Source organism: Aotus nancymaae, unplaced genomic scaffold (assembly GCF_030222135.1).
Source record: "Aotus nancymaae isolate 86718 unplaced genomic scaffold, 86718_ANA_hifiasm-v0.15.2.pri h1tg000051l, whole genome shotgun sequence".
Taxonomy (NCBI): Eukaryota; Metazoa; Chordata; class Mammalia; order Primates; family Aotidae; genus Aotus; species Aotus nancymaae.
Window position 1 is genome coordinate 15883524 of NW_026988465.1, and position 20169 is coordinate 15903692.

A 20169-nucleotide genomic window follows, 5' to 3' on the forward strand; every position below is an offset into this window, starting at 1 on the left:
GCACTTTGGGAGGCCAAGGCTGGCAGATCACAAAGTCAGCCTGACCAACTTGGTGAAACCTCGTCTGTACTAAAAATACAAAAATTAGCCAAGTGTGGTAGCGGGCACCTGTAATCCCAGCTACTCAGGAGGCTGAGGCTTGGAGAATCACTTGAACACAGGAGGCAGAAGCTGCAGTGAGCCGAGATAGTGCCACTGCACTCCAGCCTGGGTGACAGAGCCAGACTCCAACTCAAAAAAAAAAAAAAAAATTGATGTTTAAAGATCAATAACCACACTTAAATTTAAATATTATATTTAATGGAAGAATCTATGCGTTGGGGTGTATTTTCTATGTTTAATTCTTGTTTACTGAGATCCAGTGTCAGTAAATTTGCCATTTCTCCAGATTTGGAATAAGAAAGAGAATCAGCTATGAAACTGATCATGGTATATAAAATTACTAAACTGCCTCAACTGAAACTGACATACAGCTCAAATTTTATACTTCACAGCACCTATGAACCAAAAGAAAAAGGGGACTTTCCATGAAATCAGATTAAGTAAAGACTTCAGCATTGGCCCTTTCCTGATTGTAAAGGTCTTCTATCAGCTTCATAAATCACCTAGGTCTAAAGGAAAAACAGAGTTACAGAGGCTAACATGTAAAACAGTGAGTTTCTCTTGATTGTCAGCTGGATCCATGAACAAGGTACTCAATTTCATGTTCAGAAATCCAAAGAGCAGGAGGAACACATTTTACAGACTTCTACCAGTAAAGGAAGCTTGCATATTTACTCTGCAATTTGGCAATTTGAGTTTATTTCTGTCACAGTAAGATGTTACTGGGGGAGAAGCAAATTACTAGTGGGTTCTCCTTTTGAATCTGGAATGAATTTACTGATAGTTCATCATCTTGGCCCTGAAAAATACTGTTGTAATAATGAACCTATATATTTTTAAAGTATTTTTAATGGAAATAACAGATAACCATAAGAACATTTCAAAAAATTAATTTTAGTTTTTCTAACATTCTTTGCATTTACTTTTTATATTCCTAGCTGTGGCAGGAGTATTAATAAAGCAATAATGATTTTTGTTATTAATTATTATTACTATTAATCATTATAGAACCTGGGAGTAAGTCATTTTTCATAAATTTGGGCTGGGATGTGTAGGGTAGGCGAGTGCCCATTTTAGCCACAGTCCATCTCAAATCATTGATGAGTAAGAAGAAAGGGTGGTGAATGTGGCAAGTACAAAATATAGCAGACAGAAGGACAGAAAATAAAACATGGCAAGCAAAGATCAAGGTCAAGTGGCAAAGGAGAAGCACAATTACTATTCTGAAATGTGAGTCAGGGTCATACTAGTTTGCCCACCATCCATCTCTGCCAAAATGAGGACTGTCCATTCCCTGGTAATGTGGGCTCTTGGCCCTCTGCCTGCATTGATAAAGTCACTATACTTTGCAAAGAGTGACTATTTTTTTTTAAATCGTGCCAGAATGCAGTTCTAAAAATGTAATTACAGACACCACTCCCCTCTCCCCTCTCCCCAACAACAGGATCTGGCATTTGAAGAATTTCCTGAACTCAAAGCTATGGCATCAAGCCATAAAACCCTTTGGGTTACTCTCAGCCTATTATTGTTTGTTTGGCTACAAAACAAGGCAGAATCAAGAAGTTTAGCAAAACTTGCCTTGGTATAATTGTATATAGGAGCTGTAGTCTGTGTAGGATGAGATACAATAATCTAAGAGATTTAAACAGCATCCTACTACTCACCACTCTGAATCTCTCCTCTCTAGCAACTCCTCATATTTTCTATAAAGCAGTGATTTTTCAAAGTGAGGTTCCAGGCTACATAATTCAGAGTCAATTGGCTTGCCTAGTAAATACACAGATTCCTGGGCTCTAACATCCTAGGCATAGTATCTAGTTGCCTGTATTTTTGACAAGCATTTCAATTAATATGTGAATTAAAGCTTTGCATAAGTCCTCCTTCAACCCAAATGCCTGCCTCACTTTTGCTTTTTGGTGACTGTCAACTGAGCTTTGCAAGGGTATTAAAAATAACCACTATATTCACAGATACTATTTTAAAGAAGTAACTCCTCCCAAGGATATTTGCATTTTTAAGGGGTTTCCAAGAGGGTATAATATCTTTTTTGATGAGAAGAGAAAATTATAATATTAAAGGAAGGTACCTTGTCAATTTGTGTTATGTACAAATGCTCAAATAATAAGATAATCACAACCAAAAACTATGGAACACTGATTTACTATGTGTCAGCTCATTATAAAGATTATTGCTAATTCCTATCACAAACCATAAGAGAAGTAATATCTCCTTTTCACTGAAGAAATAACTGAGGCTTCTTGTGATAAAATGCTTTGTTCCAAGGCCATATATTTAGTAGATACCTAAATCAGCCTCATATTAGGTTGTTTGGGCTACATAATTCTGGTTATTTATATGAGACTGTAGTTTACTCTGGGGAAAAAAAACCAGCTTTTCACAGACAAAATACATATTGGACACCAATCTTAGAGAATTCTGGTGAATTCAAATTCCATTTGGCTAAGGTTGTTGGAACCCTCGTTATTTTTATGAACTATTAAAGCATTTTACAAGTTTCCAGACATTTCTTTAATAAGGTTTAGCACTACTGGGTTGAGAATGTGTCATTTTCATTTCTACCCTGAGATCCTCCCTGTGCTCAACTCTTTTTATTTCTGCTACTTTAGTTTCATTTCTATCACCTTTCAAAAAGCAGCATGTCTCAAATTATTTATTTTTGAGGTTATCTGCATTACTTTGAACTAACTCTAAGGAAAGGTTATAGATTTTTAGAGAAGTGTAGGAAGTGTGGGAATTTATTTGTGTAATTCTTGCTGGTTGACTAGGGAATGAATTCCCGGGGCTTATCAACCTGTTCTGTCAGTTTGACATTATAGTTTAAAGTATTTGCCACTCAGATTCTCAAGGTACACAATCTCCTTCCTATGTTCATCTTTCAGATATTTTTGGAGAGGATCTTCTAGGTGTGAAGTCTAGATGCATTTTTCCAAGTACTTTAGTTTATTCTTTAAAATTTTTTTCTAACAAGAACTCAATTCTAAAAATTAAACTTTCAACATATGTTTTGGAAACTTAGGTAGGAATTTATTAAAACCAAACATTAATTTTATTCAAAGACATGACTTGAAGGCTTTGGAATTATTCTGAACTTGTAGACTTTCTTGAAGAAGCTACATGGAGAGGGGCTATCCTTCATTTGCTCTGAGTAAAAGAAATCAAAGGCTAGTATAAAGCACACGTGATGGTCTGTCTTGGTACATTCATTACATTTGATGATCCTGGATGTCCTTGTTTTGGACGCATTGCTCTTTACTCTCGGTCCTCTGTGTTATCAGAGGCAAAGCAGGTGCCAAGCATTTTCCTTTCTATCAGCTACAATTTGGCTGTGTTTGGTTAATGGTAGACACGGGCAGAAGCTTGTGGGAGGTGAGGGGTAAGGAGAGAAGAAACTCAGTATTTCTTTCTCCTCTTCTCTGCCAGTAGACTTTTGGACATTGGTTTTTTATTCTCCACAGGGCCAGCTCCTTCATATTCTTCGTATCCAGCACCTTCATAATTTCCACATTGCTCCTTCCTGCAGGACATGTCTGCTATGCTTCTGGCTTCCACTCAGTAACCCTACCCCCTAGACCAGGGAACACTACCTCCTTCCTTTATCTCTCCAGCCTCATACTAGGAGTGGTTTCCTGCTGTTTAAATCTCTTAGATTACTCTGTTGTGTCTTATTTGCATTTTAAATTCCTCCATCACCCGCATAAGCAATTATCTAAGGGTAGGTATCTGAACTGGTTTTTATTTTTCTAGTTAAACCCTGACCTATATACCCCTATGCACCCCTGTGGACATGTCATTTATCATGTGTTAATAACGTTTTTTATTTCAGTGCATTTAATGCCAATGTAGAGGAGTATGGGGAAATTACAGCATATCTATTACCCAAATATTGATCTATAATCAATTTTTGAGTATTTGCCATTATGCATTTTTCAACAGAAGAATGTATGTTTTGGTGAAAATTTTTTTTTTGACTTGCCATGCTAATCCTACAGTAACCCTTTCTATTTCTACTTAAGGGAAAGCTTTTGGAAGAAAGTAACACACTCGTTTTGGGGTTATTTTCTCTTTAAAATTTTATTTCAGGTACATTACAGATTATAGTTTTTTAACTAGATTTTAAATTTTAAACCAGTAGAAATATAGATACCTATGAAATGTTTTCATGACAGCATCCATTCAAGATATAAACTAGTATGTAAAACCTCCTCACCTACACTCCAAAAATTAATTACTCGTATATTTTGTGAATATCTACACAAAAAAGTCAAATTTACTTTTACCACATGCAGTTTAAATGTTTAAAAAAGCTGACCAAGGCCTCCCAAAGCTTGATTGACCCTCCTCTCTTACTCAGCTAGAAATACTACGAGTAGGGAAAGCCATTCCTAGCTCTGGTCCCTAATTGTTACCAAACAATGCTGGTTTTCTCCAAATACTGCTTTTTAAAATTCCTGTTTACACAACTAAGCTGTATTTGTAGCTTCCATTACAGACAGATGAAGCCATGTGTCTGAATTTTGATTCATAGAATGTTGGAGAAAGTATGCCCCCTTTTAGTCCTGACCCCTGGAAGCTTCCTGAACCATTCTCCACTTGTGCTTTACTCTCATTTTGCCCAAAGCAAAGAATATCATTGAAGAACCCGAGTTGTTAAAGATGGCAAGCTACGAGCTGGAGCTAGGTTCCCAAATGACCGTGTGAAACAGAGTACAGCCCCTGAACTAGCCCCCAAAGGCTGATATGTATGAGATACTAATGTGTCGGAAAATTTTGCTTTTACTATGTTAAAACAGTGAGATTTTAGGATTACAGTAATAAGTATTTACCTTCATTAGTGCACAGATAAATTAAGCACTGACAGAACCAAATTTCAGAGATATACTGCTAATCTGAGATCTAAATTTCTCCTTTTGGATTCATTTTACTAATTCTTCCATCTTTTCCTCTCCTCTTCCTTCTCATAATTTCCCTGTGTTCATTTTAATATGGAAAAGTAACCTCTGTTGAAATATAAATTTAGGAGGGAATGCTGCCAAAGGCTTATCTTATGGAGTGCCTTGAGAATTTAACTTGCATTTTATTTTCCATTGCTATAGCAAGAAACCTTTTTGTTAGGCTTTTGAGGGGTGAAACGTCAAGAGTAAATAACAGGGATTTGCCCAACCTGTTCTCCAAGCTGGACAAAGAACTCACTCTGTATTTCTAGCAATTGGGTCTTTGTAAATATGCTGTCAATCTCTTCTAGAAAGGATAATCGTCTCCTTTGCAGGAGAAATGACATGAAGGATGTCTTTAAATGAGAACCTAAAAAAATATATATCAAGGGTTGGCAGGACCATGAGGACAAGACAGGAAAAAGAACCAAGAAATGGTTCAGGATATCTTACGATGTTCTAAGGTGAGGGTCATGCTGGAGCCCGTGAACCAAATGAAGCATGCAGGAGGGACTCTGTGTTATGTGCTTAGGGCCAGTGCATGGACTAAGGAACCTGATCTTTAGTTTAAATGTCATTCTCATGCTTCCCTGATAGTTGACTAACCACCGTTTAAGGACTCACCTCCAATGCCTCAAGACAACTGGACACCTAATGGAGTAGTGAAGGAGCGAAATAACCAGTGTTTTGTGAGATGGATAAATCTGTGCCAGTGAGTCTTGAATCTAGGTCAGATGGCAGTGGATGCTCCATTACTTAAAAATAGTATGCAACTTTATCCTAGGCATGGATATGTTATATTCTTATTAATCTCCACCTTCAGTATTCTTGACTAATATATCTTTGTGTAGATTATCCCAAGTACTCAGGGGTTCTAATCATGCAGCTTCCACTTGGATCAAAACTTTTATAGTTAGTATAAGTTTACCTCCTCTTCTGTGTGGCTTCTTCTTCCAGGTCATCCTGGCTTCAGAATGGCATCCTGAGAGAGCAGAAAGAACATCATCTTCAGAGTAAAAAGTGTCTCTGTCTAGTCATTGGGAAATCAACATATCCTCCTTTGATTTTTTTTTCTCCTTTTGGCTACTTACATGGTGGAGCTATGACCAGGTTGAAGTGACCTATGTGAGTGCATCTAGCATGTTGTCTGGTATAAGGCAGGAACTCGGGAAATCTAGACATACTATGCAAACATAGTTTCCACAAGTAAACAGACATTCTTATTTTTGTATCCAGGGAAACCCAGGGATCACATCTATCTTTCCTAATGAAGGTATAGCCATGCTATTTTCCTCATATCTGCTTGAACATTTGACTTTCTTCTCTTCATCGCTCCTTTGGGCCTGAAAACTCCAATAGTAGAAAGGAGATGCAGGACATGGGGAATAAAGGCAGTCATCATCCTCAGTAGGATGAATGCCCCACACTGCACACTGTGTCCCAGTACTAGCCCCAGGATGGCAAGGATTTAATTGTCCAACCTGTGATCCAGGAACAGCCATTATCTCCTTGAATTTTTACAATCCCAAGGAAAAGGAGCATTAGAATCTTCATTTGGTAGATGAAGTCTCTGAGTATCAGAGCATAGTTACTTGACCAACCTCATGTAGAAAATCAGAACTTTATCTGGAATTTACAATAAGGACTTTATCATTTGACTTATATGGTTGATGTAATTTTCTCATTTTCCAAAATGCTTTTCTCCTATAGTAGCAAAGGCAAGCAGAGAGACAGATTTTTTCTCTTCCCAATTCCCCACCTTGTTCTTTTTGTATCATTGACAGAAAACCAGAACATTATCATTGTGACACTAGAAAACCTGCAGCTCTCTGACACTGAAAGAAACTGAAGCCAATGCCAGTTTTCCTTATCTTGGTTCATTAATTCCATCCTCAGGGCTGTTCACTGCCACTGCCCATAGGAGCTACTCTGCTTCTACAGAAGAATGACCTCTCATTGCATAGTTACCTTCATCCCAAAACACCAGAGTAATTTCCAGTTAGGATCGTGAATTGCGATCCAGAATTAAATACTAATCTGTCAATCTAACCATTTCACTGACAATAAGCATTCTACCGACTTTTCAAAACTTTGGAGTTATTATTTGAAGACCAATATGACTTATGAACACTTCAGTCTATAAGCTATTCGGTAAAAAGATACAAAGAAGTCAAAAATCAAACTTTTTGTCCTTGGGGCCATGTGTATAATAATACAAGATAGGGTACACATAGTTGTCAGAGGAAAGGAATGGACAGTAAGGGAGACAGCATGGTACAATGAGGTGATGGGAAAGTCTTCTTGAAAGAAGGGAAAACTGAAAGGTGATGAGGATTTGAACACATAAGAAGGGTTAAAAAAGAATGATCTACATCTGGAAGAAGAATGTAAACAAAAGCACAGAGCAAAATATGTACAAGGAATGCTATAGACATTAAGAAAATAAATTTCATCCGAGAATACGTTGCGAAGAAAGAAAAAACGTAAGTTGTTAAGTTAGTTTCAGAAGCTTGTACCATGTCGAGTGTTAGAATGGGGCAGGACAATTGGACTTCATCCATTGACATTGGGAAGTAAGAGACCATGATGTAAAGGACGCTTAAAAAAGATTAAAAGGTCAAAGTTAAATGAAAGGAGCAAGTTTTAGTATTTGATACTACAATAGAAAAATTATAATTTATGTGTATTTCAAAATAGATAAAAAGGAAATATTTCAATGTCCTCAACACAAAAGATAAATGCTTGAGGTGCTAGATATCCCAGTTACCCTGATTTGTTCATTGCACATTGTATACAAATATCAAAATATCACATATATCCAAAAAAAAGTACAACTATAATATATCAATGAAAAAAATACAAAAATGAGTAACCCCCACTTCTGGAAAAAAGTTCAAGGGGGGAGGTTATTCAGTGTAGAAAAATAATTGTTAGAAATAATGCAATTGTCCAACAAAAATTGTTGAATACCTGGAAAAGAAAAAGGAATGAAAGAGTTAAAAATGAAACACGTTAAAAAAAAAAAACATAGCTGGATCTAAAATAGTAGAAAGAAACATCACCTGGAGTAAAGGCTGAAGGATTATACCAGTGGTTCTCAAACTTGCATGTGTGTCAGAATCTTCTGAGGAGTTTGTTAAAACACAGATTTCTGGGTTTGAACTCCAGAGTCCGTCCTCTTTACAGTAAAGAATGACAGGGCAGGCCGAGCGTGGTTGCTCACACCTGTAATCCCAGCACTATGGGAGGCAGAGGCAGGTGGATCACTTGAGGTCAGGAGTTTGAGACCAGCCTGGCCAACATGATGAAAACTCACCTCTACTAAAAATACAAAAATTAGCTGGGCATGGTGGCACATGCCTATAGTCTCAACTACTTGGGAGGCTGAGGGAGAAGAATGGCTTGAACCTGGGAGGTGGAGGTTAAAGTGAGCTGAGATCACACCAATGCACTCCAGCCTGAGTAACAGAGAGAGACTCCGTCTCAAATAATAATAATAATAATAATAATAATAATAATAATAATGACAGGGCAGAGAAGTCCTCAAGAGTCCCTAGAAGGTGGGATTATTATGTATCTGATACTCAGTGTCGAGCACCCTATTGTATACATTTCATTTCCCATGGTCAGAGTAGGTGTGCAGTAAAGGCAGGAGATACTGTATTCCTACTTACTAAATCTCACTTGTCATTTGAACATATAATACCACAAACATGTTTCTTTTCCCAAACACCAATTGCTGCACCCAGGCTCCCTTTCTGAGGTCAGAACAGCAATTTAACAATCACATCACCCAGAAGTGATTATGCTATGCATTTTCTGAAATTATCCAAAATGAGAACTCCTGGGGTCCATAACTCAGCTCTCCCCTTCCCACATGTGCATGATTTCCTTCGCCTCCTATTATGCTCTTTGGACCTGTAGTCATGCAAATGACACAAATGAACAGCTGCATTCAGCCAACCAGATGGTCACATGTGGGAAGAGATGGGATGGAGACGGTGGAAGTAATAACCTATAAAGTAAGTTAGTGCTACCGAAATTCTACTTTTCTTCTATTAAAACTGAGTGAAAGGTTAATTATTTCCATCCATTCACTTAACAAAGGGAATTAATCTCAAAGGCACAGTAAGAAATTTTCAGCAAAATTTCACAACTGCTTATCCCAAAATAAGAGAGGAGAGTGATTGAATGTGTGTGGGAGAGTGTGATGGAAGCAGTGAACAGCCTTGTGTAAAACTCTGCTTGCTTGAGATAGATACCTAAATTGGTAGGTGATTGGGGAAGAGGGTAAGAAAGGAATCCGTTCAGTCTTCTAAATCAGTATTGAACCCTGATGAAACAAAAGATAGTCTTTTGCTTCCTAGGTCCTCTTCTTTTCAGAAATGTGAGCAATTTGAAATGAAGATATAAACTTTTCTCAGTTCACAACAAAATTTGTGTTTAACACGTCACATTTAAAGATGTTATACACACTCATATTTTGTAGACATAGGGATATTTGTAATCTTTCTAAATTTTCCACAATCATGTTTTTACTTTCCTCTTTTGAAAAGTTATTTCTCAGAGCAGGTTGTATGTATATAACAATCCTCATTCATAGTAGCACATTTAGTCATATTTTAATATCTGTGGAGAGAGAGAAATGTGTTTGTATTGTGATGGGTACTACTGCTTTGCAATTTATAGATTTACTTGCTGAAGAACCATAAAGTTTATAAATGGCAATTAAAACTCAGGATGAGGGTATTTTATCCACACCTTCATTAATATAAAAAGCAGTATTATTCAGTTGACTCTTTTTTTATGGAAGCATCTAGGGTCCAGATCTTTTATAAGTAGTTACATAAAATAAAAAGAATGCCATATTCCATTGTGTATTAGTACTTAAAAAATAATGAGACACAGGACATGGAGCCATTTTCTTTCTTTTTATTTTTTTGGAGTTCTATTAAAAAATAAACATTTGACTTCTTTATTAGAAATCAAAAGAAAATATTTTCAGTAAAATTAACTGAATAATAAAAGAAAACTGTGAAAAAAAATGTAAAAGGCGAAAAAAGATAGGCTGGGCGCAATGGCTCATGCCTGTAACCTCAACACTTTGGGAGGCTGAGGCAGACAGATTGTTTGAGCCCAGGAGTTCAATACCAGCCTGGGCAAAATGGTGAAACTCTGTCTCTACAAAACATACAAAAAATTAGCCAAGCATGGTGGCACATACCTGAATGTTACTTGGGAGGCTGAGTTGGGAGGTTCACTTGAGCTCAGGGAGGTCAAGGCTGCAGTGAGCCATGATCATGCTACTGCACTCCAGCCTGAGTGACAGAGTGAGATCCTGTCCCCACCTCACCCCACCCCACAAATGCTTAGCCTTGATTTTATTACATAAAAATATTTTGGATTTTTTTCTGATTATAGAAGTGAAGGATGCTTATTTGTACACAACTTGGTAAAGAGCCAAGAGTATAAAAAACAAAATTTTGAAAAAAATATTGTTCTAAGGAACAATAATAACACTTGCTATATTTTTTTCTAGTCACTTCTTTGTACATTAAACATATGTATAGTTATACATGTATGTACTAAAAATATATTTGAAATAGTGCTCCTTTGAAAAATGCACTATTACATACTATTCCCTTTTCCATAATATTTACACTTTTTAGTCACAGAGTATGAATTATTTCCCAATCTACAGTCATATATATCAATATGACATTTAGCTGCTACTAATAATGATGTGATAAACTTATTTCCTATTATTGGATTTTTCCTATATTTTTGCACTGTGATGAGGTGGACAGAAATTTGGCAAGCAACTAATCAGAGCCAGAGCTAAATTGGACTTTTTAGTTGATTTTATAGAGGATGGGAGGAGTCAAGTGTTCATTCATTCAAATAGTTTTTAATAACTACTCTTTTTTTAGGTACCATTCTATGGGGAATACTTCAGTAGATAAAACATGTAAAAGCCTCTTGCTTCATAAAGCTTGGATTCCAGTGTTGCCATTTATTAAGATAGAGAAAATTCAAATAGAAAGTGTTTTGTGGGTTTTAGGTAGGAGGTTGGAGTTGTGAAAAATTCTGCTTTGAACATGTTGGGTTTCAAAGTGCCCCTGAGGTATCCAACCAGAGATTTACTGAAGGAACTCAGGAAATAAGTCTGGGCTAGAGATATTGGTTTGGGACTTGTCAGCATGCAGATCGGAATTAACACCACAAGAGTAGATATTATCGTCCAGAGAAAAAGGCTGACTGAGAACTACCGAGAATGTAGGACTTACACTCATGGAGCACCAACATTTTAAAAAGAGATATTTGCAAATAATACAGAAAGAGAAAAGACGGAAATGAGACTCATAAAGTTATGGAGCCATGGAGCCAAGATGGTAGTGGGGTGTACTGCCAGAATTCATGTCATTTAGAAATTTCCTTGAGGAGACTGGTTGGACCTTTGGAAGATGGAGTGATTGGGCTAAATGGCTTTGTCTTCGTTTGGGTTTCCCCAGAATCCTGGGATAAGGATTCATGCACAGTAGTTTATTGATATGTACCATGGGGTGTGGTGGTGATAGGGGAACAGTAAGGAAAGAAAGAGTGGAACAGGGAAAGAAAGGCAGCCAGTAAAGGGGGTGTTACTATGTCAGTGAACCCATTGAGTAACTGGAGCTTAATCCTGCAGGATTAAGTCGCATTGTAGAATATGTGACTCAGAGCCACCTCCACTTCCCAATGATACCCAGGTAGGAGCTGGAGTATTTTTTTCTTTTTTTTTTTTAATTGTAATTTAGGTTCTGGGGTACATGTGCAGAGATCATGCAGGATTGTTGCATAAGTACATACATGGCAATGTGGTTTGCTGTCTTCACTCCCCCATCACCTCCTCTCCACCCCCACTGTCCCTCCCCTAGTTGCCCCGCAACAGACCCCAGTGTGATGCTTCCCTCCCTGTGTCCATGTGTTCTCATTGTTCAACACCCGCCTATGAGTGAGAACATTCAGTGTTTGATTTTCTGTTCTTGTGTCAGTTTGCTGAGAATGATGGTTTCCAGATTCATCCATGTCCCTGCAAAGGACACAAACTCATCTTTTTTTATGTCTGCATAGTATTCCATGGTGTATCTGTGCCACATTTTCCTTGTCCAGTCTATCATTGATGGGCATTTGGTTTGTTCCAAGTGTTTGCTATTGTAAACAGTGCCACAGTGAACATATGTGTACATGTGTCTTTATATTAGAACGATTTATAATCCTTTGGGTATATACCCAATAATGGGATTGCTGGGTCAAATGGAATTTCTATTTCCAGATCCTTGAGAAATCACACACTGTCTTCCACAAGGAGCTGGAGTATTATACTTACTAATAATGATCCTCAGTTAGCAGTGCCCTTTGGGGAAGGAACAGAGAAAAGCCTCATAAAGGAAGTCCTGGATTACAATAAAAGGCAGCCTCTGCTCCAGCATGTTCTGAGGCCCCCTTCTCCAAAATGCCCTGATAGCTGTAACATTCTATCTCCAAGTTACAGGATTCTGTAGAAATATATTGACTCCTATTTGGGGAAAGGGTTTTGTTTAAAATTTGTTTTATAGATTTGAAGATTTTTGGATTAATTAAGTTCAGAGAATCTCTATTTATGTTCTTCAGAAGACTCCCTTTTAGTTGGATTTCATTTAAATAAACTAGTATGGGAACTGTCTGGTTAGTCTAATCATACAACCCCGTAGAAAGAGATAGTTCCACAATGCACAGATGGTTGAATAAGCCCTGACATGAAGGAGAGTTCCATTTTGTTCTCCTAATTTTATTCTTCTTACCTTTCTCTATAATCAACACAGGCTTGCTTCATTTCAGTGTGCAAATTTATCTCCAAATCCCAATGGCTTACCACAACAAAGGGTTATTTTTCAGTCATACCATATGTCCGTAGTAGCACCATAAACATCTCTGCTCCATATTGTCATTCAAGGACCCAGGCTGACAGAGAGTTCATCCTCTCATAGCTACACCCCATGCAAGAGGCAGCCTCTTTTGTCACTGCAGCAAGGGAAAAACTTATGAAGAATCACATGAGTTTTCACTATCTCGACTCAGTAATGACCAATCCTGTCTGCCCACCTTGGCCAAAATGACTTACATTGCAAAACCTAGCTACAAGGGGCATGGGGAATGTCGGGTGCAAAGAGAATATGTGATGAGCATTGTTGTTTCAGCCATACCTACCAAATAGAAAAGATTTCACAAGATCCTCCAGGCCAAAGATTTTCCAATTGTGCATGCCAGGAGCTCTATCGCTCCCAGCATTCATTAGGGATGGCTGAAGGTGAAAAAGTTATTCTGCCCCTCCCACATGAGAACCAGAAAAGCTTTTCTTCATTATTTTCCCCATATTGATGTTCCTCAAACAATTTTGATTGAAGAAAGGATTTTGTTGTTTTAAAAAAAAATACATTTGGACTATTACAAACGTAGTCCAACTTTTCCATTTTGAAGATAAGAAAAATCAAGTCCCAGTGAAAAAAAATGTTTTAAGGTCACGCAGCTGGTTAGCAGAAAACGTTGCATCAGAACTTGCTAGGACATTGTCTACCATGACGTTATGCCTCTATGATCTCCTCTGTGTTGGGAAAACCTGTTTCTAAAAAGTTTGTCAGGAGTATCTGCAAAAACTTAAGCCCAAAGTGATTTGAAAAAAGAAAAAAAAAAATGAAAGAAGAAAACAATCAAGAGAGAGGCACATGGTGGGAGGGAAGAAGCTTTGGCAAAGTGAAAAATGGGGTAAAGAAGGAGTCAGAGAGAACTGTAGGAGGTGTGAAGAGGCTGTGAGCCCAAATGAGAGAGCCACGCTGTCTAGACTCCAGATGTGAGTACATGGCTTCAGTGAGTTCAATGCTGGACTCTGTAAACACTTTCCCCAGATGTCATGGCTGAGCTACAAATCCTTGGATGGGTGACAGAATTGGTTGTTGTTCTCTTCAGTGTGTGCCTGGTCATGCTGCAGGCTGCTCTGAGGTTACAACACCAGATAACGAGACTGCCTTATAATCAGTCTTAGAAGACCTTGAAGAAGTGAGGCACAGCACTGAGTCCTTTTGAGTGCCTCCAGAGACAAGTCGGTAGAGCCCAGATTCTCAGGTATAGCCACCCACCCAAATGAAGATTAACCTGACCCCAAAAAGGCAAAATGCTAGAAGCCGTGTAAATAAAATAGAAATAGGCTACTGTTTGCTAGCAGCAGAATTTCAGGTAAATTGCCTTATCTTTTTGGGACCCTGTTTCCTCTGAGGGATTTAATCAAATGGTCTCTAAGTTCCATTTGAACACTGACACTATATAATCCTATAAAATGATGCCATGAAGAAAGGATAAACAAGAATGTCATGTCTCTTCCAAGCTTTTATGATAGAACATAAAAAAGCAAAACATTTTGCTTTGTTAAACAAGCTTGGTAAATACTTGGATTTGTTGTCTACAAGTCAGCAGCCTCTAGAACCTGGCAATGAGTTGAATGCATGAGAGCTAAGATGGAACAGCTCTGAGGATAGAGAAGAGTTCTAGAAAAAAGGAAACTATCAAAGGGCTAGCGATAGGCAATAATTCGGAAATAAACGAAATTTATGTTTCTTAGTTAGTCTCCCATTCTCCCATTCATTCATTAAACCAATACTTAGCATGAGCTATATGCTACAGCCTAGGGATTTAATGGCAAGGGAAATAGCTCAGTCTTCATTCTCACAAGACTCACAGTATAATGGTGAATGCAGACAATTAAACAAAGCTAAAAGGGAGTGTGACAAGGACGATCATGGGGATGAGATGCAGGGGATGGGGATGCAGAGGTTTGAAAGACCAAGATCCTGGAAGAAGTGCATTTTAAGTTGAGTCCCATCAGAAAGGTGAGAAAGGGTAAATCAAAGAGCTAGAAAAGAAAACCTCTAGGCAACCCCTTGAGATACGTTGAGGAAACTGAAAGTAGTTGATATGGCTCTGCAACTTACTGCCTGTATCACCAGGAGCAGATTATTTTACTTCTCTGAGCCTCAGCTTTCTTACCTGGAAAATGGAACAATCATAGGTTGCACAGAGGATTGTTGTTAACATTAAATGAGATGGTACCAGCTACAGAGCCTACCATGTAGGAGGTACCCAAGAAATGACAGCAAATTATCATGTTATGGTTTGGGGTTTAGAAAGAACAACACAAAAGTCAACATGTTGCCAAGTTTTTAGCTTTTGCACTTGGTTAAATGGTGTTGCCATTCACTCATTTAAGGAATATAGGAAGAAAAGGCAGATAAGGAAGAGAAGAAAGTCAGTGAGATAATAAATTCAATTCTGGATGTATTGAGTTGAAGGCAAATGTGCAAGCAGCAGATGGAGTGTGCCATAAGTGGCTTAATATATACATCCAGAGTAAAGGAGAGAGATCTGGGTGGAAGATGTCAACACATATATGTCAAGCTGACTGTAAGGGGCACAAAAATAGCAACTTCCATGTCTCCTTCAGTGTCATATTTTGTCCTTCTGAAAAACTTTTTTTCTTTGACCCACATTTCTATCATACCCATAGCTGTCAACCAGTAAATTATTAGCTGAATTGGAAACATTAAGAAAACTAAATATTTTAAGACCCTAAGAAACAGCACCAATGAACAGGTTTTTGAAACCTGACAGTCAAATGAAGTTGAACTATTGGGCCAACTAGGCCAAGCCACACAGATAGCCACAGGCTCCTAAGGCATATGTGTGTGGATGTATGCCTTAGGACATGCGCATATATATATGTGCATGTGTGTGTGTGTGTGTATGTGTGTATGTATGTGTATGCATACATATATATATGTATAGTGCCTTCCATGTGTATGTATGCATACATATATATGTATGTATGCATGTCCTAAGGTATACACACACACACACACACACACACGCAAAAGGTGGTAGATTAATAGGAGCCATCAGACCAGATCTGCTGAAGTAAAGACTTTAGATTTTTCCTGACATTTCTTCCTATCCAATAAATCAAATTAGCTACAAAACATCATCAGTGTAGCAGATCTGCCTGCCTCTTCTTTCTGTTTTTCATTTCAAATTAATGTCAGATAAAATAATGCCTTTCTAAGCATTTTCCAGATCAAAAACACACACAAGAGAAAATTGGCATTTTTAAGAGGAAGAAAACAACTTTATTTAACATAAAACTTATTGAAAAAATTAAAGGCTGCCAACTGGGCAGGAATTAAGGTGAGGTCTCTGAAAACTCTCTCTGCTCATCAACAGGAAGGAACAGCAGGAGGTCTGGCGGCTGTTCCCTAGACATTTTCCATGTGAAGTCCTTGTTTTGTAAGGCTATAGACTGTCCCAGATAGTATCTCCTTCCCTCTCATCAAGTCTAAAGCTACCAGGCATCGTTGCTAGAATTATATTCTCATCCTACCAGGGCTTCTTTTCTGCTATTTTCTGTGCTCTTAGACTTCCTGAAATCCCAAATTCTGGTTTACAGTTTACCTCTATGTAACCATTGAGCTCTCTGTCATAGGTGCTGGGAAGGTAGTGGCAAGAGAAAGCTCAGGCTTAAGAGCAAAATATATATATATACATATATATATACACACACACACACACACGCACACGTACACATTTTTATATATGCGTATATACACACACATATGCAAACACACACATGTGTGTATATATATGTATACACACACATATATATACACATATATGTATATACATTTTTTTTCTTTTTTTCAAATGTAAATGGGAGAGATGAGAGAGCCTCTGAAGAATATTTAATTAATGTGCTAAAATGTAACCTAGCACTCTATCTAGGACAACTCTCCCACTGCTCATGATGTAACCCTTATATTGAAGCTGCTGCCGCCATTTCTGCTTTAAAAAAACAGGAGAGTTTGTGTTAGAAAGTGGAAAGTGTGTGGCATCCCTCTCCCCACTCTCTCTCTTGCTCCTGCTTTGGCCATGGGATGTACCTGCTCCCACTTTGCCTTCCACCATGAGTAAAAGCTACCTGAAGCCTCCCCAGAAGTTGAGCAGACATGGGTACCATGCTTGTACAGCCTACAGAACTGTGAGCCAGTTAAACCTCTTTTCTTTATAAATTACCCAGGCTTATGTATTTCTTTATAGCAATGCAAGAACAGCCCAATTCACAGGTTCTTTAATGCCAGTTTGAAATAAGGCAAACTATGATCAGTACATTAAAATTTAATTCTCCCCTCTAAAAAAAAATGCTGAGCCAGATGTTTCTATATTCTGGCATCATTTTATTCATGTCTCTGTTTTAGAAATTCTCTACTTTGTCTTATGTTAAGGCTACTGTAACAAAATACCAGTATAATGGTCCAATCCTGAGTGAATGAGGCCAACACAGAAAATCTATATGAAAAAGAGACAGCAGAAGGAAATAGAAAAATTAGAACTTGTGATCATAGAATATCTAAAAGAGATTAAAAAATGATGGTTAAAGAGAAAATATAATGGAGAAAAAGTGGATTTATAAACTAAGTAGAACTACTAGTCATTGAAATAAAAATCAATGGGCAGTATAAAGGGCAGAAAAAAACAATTACAGAGAGAATTAGTGAAATGGATGCTAGACATGAGGGAATTACACAGAATACTATAGTTAACAATAATGATAATAAAAAACAGAAAAGCATGTTCAAAAGACACAGATGATAGAATATGAATGACTAAAATACAAAGAATAGGTTTTCCAGAAAAAGTAGTCAGAAAAAAAATGAGGCAAATTCATTATTCAAAACATTGATAGTTGAGATTTTTTTCAACATTGGAAAACATCATGAGTTCTCTAAGAAGCACATTAAAGAGAAATTAAAGCCTTTCTCTGAGAAAGGCTAAAAAACAAGTCTGCATTTAGACAATAATAAAACTAAAGAAACCAAAATTTTAAGAAATTTTAAAAGCAATCAGAGAAATGTGGTAGACCCCTTATAATAAACACAAAATTTCAACAAGGAAGTCAAAAGGCAAAATGAGATTTATCAAAAAACTGAGGAAAATAGCTATAAACTTAAATTTCAACACCAGCCAAACTATTACAAAAAGTAAAACTAAAAGTTGGAGAATAAATTGAGATAATTTATCATTAACAAACCTTTATTATAAAAACCACAGATATATAAATATCAGCTGGAGAAAAGTTCAAATGAAAGGAAGCAATGAAATCAAGAACCTAAAGTGTTCAAAGAAACTAAGAGAAAAACTAAGGAAGCGTTGATTCTAAATAGTCATAATAATTAACATAAATAATTTTGATATGGTACAAAGAAAGCTCAAAAATAGTAATTATGAAATGGAAAATGAATGGTTTAAAGCATACTAATGTCATTGTTTTTGTAGGAATATTAGAGATACATTATTTAACCACTGTTTAAAAATGTTATAAGAAAATTGAAATAGAATAAACATGCATAATTTCATCTCAGTACAAAAAGAGTGAAAGGAAGGAAGGAAAGAAATACAGTTTAGGTAATCCAATAAAATGCACAGGAGTAAAGCAAAGGAAAATATTTAAGCATTCCAAATATACAGTAGTCTCGATAATATTAAATAGATTTAAATTGGTTGTTGTTTTGGCCAGTGACTAAAATATAGAATAAAATCCATCTGTATGCTGTCTATGAGACGCTTAGGATATAAGCACATGAATGGTTTGAAAGTTAAAGGATAAAAAATACATCTGAGAAAATATTGTCAGAAATAAAGCTTGTTTACCCATGTTAAGAGCAGATAAAAGTCTCTAGAAAAAAAATCACATTAAGGACAAGGGAATCATTACATAATGATAGAAAAAAATTTGTAAGATTTTTGTGGCAAATGTAAGTTATTTTGGCACATAGCAGTCTACCTTTACATAACTCAAAAATTAATAGAATTGTAATGAGAATCTAATAAACGAAAGTCAAAACTGTTGACTCAAATTCACACAAACAAAATCAAGAAGCAAATAAAACTTGAAATTTCTAAAAAAAAATAAGAAAGGCTGAGCATAGTGGCTCATGCCTGTAACCCAAACACTTTGGAAGGCTGAGGTAGGAGGATCATTTGAGGCCAGGAGTTTGAGACCAGCCCAGGCAACATACAAAACATCTTCTCCACAAAAAAATTTAAAAAACTTAGCCTCATAATGGTGCATACTGTAGTCCCAGATACTGGAGAGGCTGAGGGGGGATGATTGCTTGAGCCCAGGAATTCGACGCTGCAGTGAGCTATGATTGTGCCACTACACTCCAGCCTGGGTGACAGAGTAAGCTCTTCTAACAAAATTTTTTTTTTTTTTTAAAAAGGATAAAAGTAAGAATGTACAAGATATGAACAACAAAGTAATAAGCTATATTAAGTGACATATATTGAACTCCATAATCACCAATACTATATAATCTTATCCACCATACCTTGAGCAGTTTTCAATTAATCATGTACTAGGTAACAAAAGATTCAACAAATAACAAAAAATTATATAAAAGATACCATGTTTTTGGATTATGCCAAAAAATTGGTATTGAACTATTTAAGATAGCCATAAGGTTACATATTTGAACATTTGTAAATTTTATTTGTAAACAATTCTTGGGTCGAAGAAGATATAATAGAACTTGCACAGTATCTAGAATGGAATGTGAAGTACCACATAGCAAAACTTTGTAATGCTGCTAATACATTATTGGCATGTAAATGTATGGATGACCTGTATAGATTTATGTAAATGAGTCCCAGTGCCTTCTGGCTTTATCATGGTGCCACAGCAGGGGATCAGGTGGAGTTAGGAAGATGATGTTGGTGGGTTTATTCTCCTGGCATCCACTCCAAGTGGTTGCCTCCAGATGGCTACATCCTGCTAAGTTTATTCTGAGTTCTAGTAACTGTACCCTTCCCTCATCTCTGGGTCTGGAGGTGAACTACCCAGCTGTGACCAGCCCTGAGTTACTGTGCTATCTCTGGTAGTTCCTCTATACTCACATCTTTGTAAGCTGTCATCTAATAAATAAACCCTCCTCAAATTATACTGTTTTGAGAGTGCCATCTGTTTTCTGTTGAGACCTAATTTACAAGACCTGTGCTGTCT